Below are 7154 nucleotides of genomic sequence, written 5' to 3' on the forward strand. Positions count from 1 at the left end.
CAAAATCCAAAACACTGACAACACCAAATGCTGACAAAGTTGTGGAGTCGGGAACTCTCACTGATTGCTGGTTGGGAATGCAAAATGGTACAGCCACTCTGGAAGACAGTTTGGCATTTTCTTAAAAAGTAAACATATTCTTAGCATACAACCTAGCAATCACACTCCCTGAGATTTTCCCAAAGGAGTTAAAAACCTATGTCCACACAAAAACCTGCACATGAATGTTTATAGCAGCTCTATCCATAACTGCTAAAAGTTAAAAGCAACCAAGATGCCCTTCAGGACCTGAATGGGTAAATAAGCTGTGGTCCATCCAGACAATGAAATATTATTCAGCACAAAAAGAAATAAGCTATCAAGCCATGACAGACATGGAGGAACCTTAAATGTATATTACTAAGTGAAAGAAGCCAATCTGAAAAGGCTACATACTGCATGATTTCAACATTCAGGAAAAGGCAAACTATGGAGACAACGAAAGGATCAGTGGTTGCCAGGGGTTGGGGGGAGGGAAGGATGAACAGGTGGAGCACAGATGAGTTTTAAGGCAGTGAAACTATTCTGTATGATACAATAATGGTGCTTACATGTCACCATACATGCCAAAAAACACAGAACATATGACACTAACAGTGAACCCTAATGTAAACTATAAGCTTCGGGTGATGATGATGTGTTCATGTGAGTTTGATTTTAACAAATGTACCATTCTGGTGCAGGCACTGATAGTGGGGTTACGGGGTTTATGGGAAGTCTCTGCATCTTCTGCTCAATTTTCCTGTGAACCTAAAACTACTCTAAAAAATAAAGGCTTTTTTTCTTTTAATTTCATTAAACTCTACCCCCAACGTGGGGCTCGAACTCACGACCCCAAGATCAAGAGTCACATGCTCTACCAACTGAGCCAGCCAGGCGCCCTAAGCCTATTTTTTTTTTTAAAGGAATGAAATTCTAATACATACTACAATGTGGATGAACCTCGAAAACATTATAGTAAGTGAAATCAACCAGACACAAAAGACCAATATTGTATATGATTCTTCTTATAGGAAGGGTCTAGAATAGGCAAAATCAGAGATAGGCAAGAGGCTACAAGGGGCCAGGGGAAGGGGCGATGGAGAATTATTCCTCAATGGTTATAGGGTTCTGCTTTGGGTGATGAAAAAGTTTTGTAATAGACTTTGTGGGTGATGGTTACACAACATTGTAAATGCATTTAATTCAGCCAGGGAGACTAAAGGACTCCATAAAAATCTGCTTTTTGCTCCTTTTCTTTAGAATAGATAATATTTAAGGAAGGACCAGGTGAGAATCACTGGAAGCCATCATATGCACATTTCAGACCACCTTGGCTCTGGATATCTAGATGCCCAGGCCCTAGGGCTCCAAGCAGCACTTGGGCCCTCATCCTTGTTCCAAACAGTTCCTGGATGCTTGAGGGGACACATACCCCAGACCACCTTCTTCAATAAAAACCCCCAGACCCCAAACAAAGACAAGTCTCCCAGACACTCTATCTGTACCTGCAATAAATTCCCCTTTTACCTCCCGCTGGCCTGTGTTTGATTTCCATTCATCCTCTGGGTCCCCAGACCCAGCTTGCTGGCATCATAATGACAACTGAATTATACACTTAAAAATGGTTTAAAAGGTAAATAATAATAATAATAATAATTTAAATAGTGTAATGGAAAAATAAAGTGGGAGGAATCAGTCTCCCCATTTCAAGATTTACTGTATAGCCAGAATAAACGAAACTGCATGGTACTGGTACAGGGATAGGGACCTCAACCAAAGCAACAGAACCAAGAGCCCAGAAGTAACCCCACACAAGTATGACCAACTGATTTTTGACAAAGGTACAAAAGCATCTGTACCTCAAATGGAGGAAAGGGAAGTCTTTTCAGCAAATAGGGTTGTAGCAACTGCGTATCAACAGGTAAAACAAAAGAACTTCAACTTATACCTCAGTTTATATAAAAATTAACTCAATAGGGATCATAGATTTTTTATTTTATTTATTTATTTATTTAAGATTTTATTTATTTATTTATTTGAGAGAGAGAGAGAGAGCGAAACAGCATGAGAGGGGAGAGGGTCAGAGGGAGAAGCAGGCTCCCCGCCGAGCCAGGAGCCCGATGTGGGACTCGATCCCAGGACTCCGGGATCACGACCTGAGCTGAAGGCAGTTGCTTAACCAACTGAGCCACCCAGGCGCCCTCCTCAGCACTGTTAGTAAATGTTTTCTATTACTACTGTTAGTTGTCCTTTGCCTCTTTTGTATGCATAGGGACCCTGGTGGTGGGGAAGGGGTTGGGAATGGGACAAAGGGGAGGATTCTGGGATTCCATCTTTATTAGAGCATGGACTTCTTCTGTCCTCTCCATGGGAGAAGATTTGTGCCTGTTTCTTCAAGTTTGGTTCATGTTGGAAGACTGAATTCTGGGATCCCATCTAGGTCAGGGTCTGGAATTTGGGGAAAGAGCTGGTTTCATATAGGTTCCCGTCTTTTGTTCAGCTGGGTTGTTAGCTTGTTTCTGGGCTTCTCAACAAAAACAATCCAATGAGAAAATGGGCAAAAGACATGAAAAGACATTTCATCAAAAAGGATATACAGATGGCAAATAACACACACATGGGATGTTCAACAACACTACCCAAGAGGGAAATGCAACTTAAAATCATAATTAGAGGGCACCTGGGTGGCTCAGTCGTTAAGCGTCTGCCTTCGGCTCAGGTCATGATCCCAGCATCCTGGGATCAAGCCCCACATCGGGCTCCCTGCTCTGTGGGAAGCCTGCTTCTCTCTCTCTCACTCCCCCTGCTTATGTTCCTGCTCTCGCTATCTCTCTCTCTGTCAAATAAATAAATCTAAAAAAAAAAAGTCTAAAATCATAATTAGATATCACTATACATTTAACAAAATGGCTACAATAAAAAAACAGTGGTGATAGCAATTGCTGGTGAGGATACAGAACGTTATGTTAGGGTTCTCCAGAGAAACAGAAGTGGGGTGTGTGTGTGTGTGTGTGTGTGTGTGTGCGTGCGCGCATACACACATATGGAGAGGGAGTGAGAGAAAGAAGGAGGGAAGGAGGGAGTGGAAGGGAGATTGATTTTAAGGAAGAGGCTCACACAATTGTGGGGGCTGGCAAGTCTGAAATCTACAGGGTGGGCTGACAGGATGGAGATTCAGGTAAGATTTGATGATGTGAAATTCTAAGAGCCTGAAATCTGCAGGGCAAGCCCCTCAGGTGGGAAAATCAGACAGGGTGTCTATGTTAGAATCTCAAAGAAGTGTTTCTTCTTCAGGAAACCTCAATTTTTGCGGGTGAGGCCTTCAACAATTATATGAGGCCTACCCCATTACGGAAGGTAATTTACTTTACTCAAAGTATACTAATTTAAACGTTAACTACATCTAAAAAATACCTTCACAAGCAACATCTAGACTGGTGTTTGACCAAACAACTGGGCACCATTGCCTAGTCAACTTGATCCATAAAATTAACCACTGTTATTCATACATGCTGATAGGAATTTAAAATGGTACAGCCACTGTGGAAACCAGTTTGGCAATGTCTGCTAAAACTAAAAATCAGGGGTGCCTGGGTGGTGCAGCTGGTTAAGTCTCCGACTCTTGGTTTCGGCTCAGGTCATGATCTCATGGTCATGGGCTCCAGACCCATGTCGGGCTCTGCGCTCAGGGTGGAGTCTGCTTGAGATTCTCTCTCTCCCTCTCCCTCGGTCCCTCCCACTCATGCTCTCTCTCTCAAATAAATAAATAAAATCTTAAAAACAAAAACAACTAAAAATCAAATTACTGGATGACCCAGCAATTGTGCTCTTGGGCAGAGAAATGAAAACCTATCTTCATGCAAAATCCAGTAAATGAATGTTCATAGCAGTCTTATTTGTAGCCCCAGACTGGAAGGAACCTAAATGTCTTTCAATGAGTAAATGGTTAAACAAAATCCATACCCTGGCATACTACTTGGAAATATTAAGGAAAAAACTATCAATACATTTAACAACTTGGATGGCTCTCAAAGGCATTCTGCTGAGTAGAGAAAGCCAATCTCGAAAGGTCACATACTTTATGATTCCATTTATATAGCATTCTTGAAATGAGAGATGGAGAACAAATTGGTGGCTGCCAGAGACAAGGGATGGAGGGTGGAAGGGGAATGGGTGTGATTATAAAGGGGCAGCACAAGGGAAATCTTCGTGGTTATGGAATAGTTCTATATTGTGGAGATCATTCTGAATGTGGAGGTCACGGGTAACCTTGACAAGTGCAAATGGTGGTGGCCTGCCGTAACTAACTTACCCATCTTACTAAAACATGAGACCCACTAAGGGAGCAATCTTTGTATGTTTCCTGGAATAGTCTAGCAAAGAACACGCAGTATTTGTTGAATGAATCAAATTTCTGAATGAATCAATCCAAAATACAACTGTCACGTTAGTCCCCATTTTGTTGGGCTGCCCACTGCTTACAAGTCAGATCCAAATCCTAAACTGGCTTACATCTACCCCAACAGTTTTATCCCCCATCATGCCTTTCTTCTTGGTTGTTGGTAATTCCCCTAAATCACCCTATTTCCTCTACTTGGATGCTCATCCAGGAAAATCCAGCTCAAATGCTCCCTCTTCTGAGGGGCTTCCCAGACTCCCAGGCAGTCTGCTCTCCATCCTGTAGCGCCTGGTATAAGCCTCCAGCGTATATTGTAGCATATATTATATGGTCCCTAATGAATGTCTCCCTCTCCAGGATGTATGTTTTCCCCCACAGAAAGGAAAGGCTATGCCCTAGCACTTAACACAGTGCCTCATTGCCAAGGGTACTTAATGAATCCTAGAGCCCATTTCATCTAAGAGATAGCTCTCAGTCTTTCATCTGAGATACAAACACATAACAAAACTTCTGATGAGTTTCATCTCTTCTTTTTAACCTTTATCTTCTGGCTCAGGACTGACAGAGCTGGTGGGAGGAAGACACTGAAGCATCAAGAGGGTGACTATCTAATCTTATGTGGAAATTCAGTTAGCTGAAGTAAGAGGCTCAAGAAAAAGATGGTAAGGTTTAGGGACGACTTGAGGAGGACCTGGCGTCTGGGCTGACAGTGCATTCCCAACAGCAGAAGAACTAAACAAGCCACACTATGGTTGCCTTGTTCAGGTGCATTTCCATCAAGGTGGCATATAAGGAAAAGTGGAGCGTCCTTTCATCTTGAATGCTGGATGGCCGGCCCACAGCCCACAATATGGGCAAAGGGAAGCTAGTCCAGTCCCTCACCAAAAGCAGAAATGATGAGTCTCACAGACCCATGGGGTTGAGAAGCAGACAGCAAGTATAATAAAACACACTGGGTTCAGTCTAGAGTTTTGATGGCATTTTAAAGCACACTGTGTGAAACCCTCTATTGATGGAGCTTTAGATCTCTCTGCTTTAGGGGGCCCCACTGGGTAAGTGACTCCGGAAAGGGGTGAGGGAGGAAGTGGCTGACCAGCTAGGACTAAAAAAAGATGTGGGCCATGGTCTCATACAGAGCGAGTGACGAGCCAGGTAAAACATTCAGGCCTGTCCCACCCCTCCCAAACCCTTCCCCTGACTCCCACCCATGTCCAGCAAGGTAGAATGTGAGAAGGGAGGGAGACAGGAGGGCAGAGTCCATAGAAACCACTGAACAGCTAACTGTCCTAGCAGCATGTGATTTACAGATGTTCCTTACCAGTCCGGACTCCACACCACAAGAATTCAAGGTCAGGGGCGCCTGAGTGGCTCAGTCGTTAAGCGTCTGCCTTCAGCTCAGGTCATGGTCCCAGGGTCCTGGGATCGAGCCCCGCATCAGGCTCCCTGCTCAGCAGAAGTCTGCTTCTCCCTCCCCCACTCCCCCTGCTTGTGTTCCCTCTCTCGCTGTGTCTCTCTCTGTCAAATAAATAAATAAAATCTTAAAAAAAAAAAAAAAAAAAGAATTCAAGTTCAGTCTATACTCACCCACCTCCCCAATCATACCTTCCATCTCAATCTCTTACTTGTTCAAGAAACATCCTGTGTGTACAGTTTCATGCCTGAGCCCTTGAACTGGCTCTCCCCAGCCTGGAATGCCTCCTCCCACGGTGTCTGTTTGTCAAAGTCCTATTCATCCTTCAAGGCACCAATCAGACACCATCCTCTGCACGAAACCATCACAGATCCTGTGAACTGGAAATAACTGCCATTCCTTTGGTGTTCCCTTAGGCCTCCGGTAATAGCTGTGCAGTTACAGAATGTGTCACACCCTGCCCGTCTCATAATTAATTATGTGCATCTCTCTCCCCCATCGATTGATCTTTAAATGCCAAAGACGGGGTCGATGCCCACTCCACAGCAGGCTGCCTCCTGTACCTAGCAAAGCTCCATGCAGTTATGCACTTCATTAACAGGCTGACTGAAGGAGCATCTCAAACATAATACCAGGGGCCCTTTTGGGTAATACAGCCAACATTTTTGAGCACCTGAAACATGCCAAGAACTGTGCTGGATAATAGATGCCTCACAGGCCGCAGGAGCTCCACATCTGGACAGGAAGAGTGATCACGCAGGCACATCTACACTGTGTTCAGTACGGTAAGGGGAGTGGGTGCAAAGTGTGAAGGCAATGCTTCTCAAATCTTCGTGTGCACAGGGTGGAAGAGTCACCAGATTCTGGTTCAGTAGGTCTGACGTGGGGCCAGAGAGTCTGCATTCCAAATGGGCTCTCAGGTGACACGGACAATACTAAGTAACGAGGGATTAAGGTCCAAAGGAAGAGGCAAAGATTGAGTGCACCTGAAAGGATATGAGAAGACTCCTAGGGATTTCACACACTCGCCCCCACCATAAGAGGGCAGGGCCAAAGAAAGAAGATGGCTCGGGTCTGTGCTTCCTAGAAACAGACAGGCGTGCAGCGTGCGACCACAAGACAATGCTGAACAGACACAATGCAAAGTGCCTCAGGAGAACAGAGGAAGGAGTGTCTGGCCACTTCTTTCCCCCTGAGAAAAAAGTAGATGTGAAAGGAGCCTTGGAGCACGGGTAAGATTGCTGGCACAGGGGCACCTGGGTGGCTCAGTCGTTGAGCGTCTGCCTTCGGCTCAGGTCATGATCCCAGGGTCCTGGGATCGAG

The 7154-nt window shown here is 44.6% G+C and overlaps 1 protein-coding gene across 4 annotated transcripts in view; it reads right to left on the reverse strand.

The window, feature by feature from the left end:
* KLHL18 (kelch like family member 18) overlaps positions 1 to 7154 on the reverse strand; it is a 51855-nt gene that overhangs the window by 34605 nt on the left and 10096 nt on the right. The window lies entirely within an intron of this gene.

The sequence above is a fragment of the Mirounga leonina genome, unplaced genomic scaffold (assembly GCF_011800145.1).
Source record: "Mirounga leonina isolate KUSES-001 unplaced genomic scaffold, KU_Mleo_1.0 Mir_94, whole genome shotgun sequence".
Lineage (NCBI taxonomy): Eukaryota > Metazoa > Chordata > Mammalia > Carnivora > Phocidae > Mirounga > Mirounga leonina.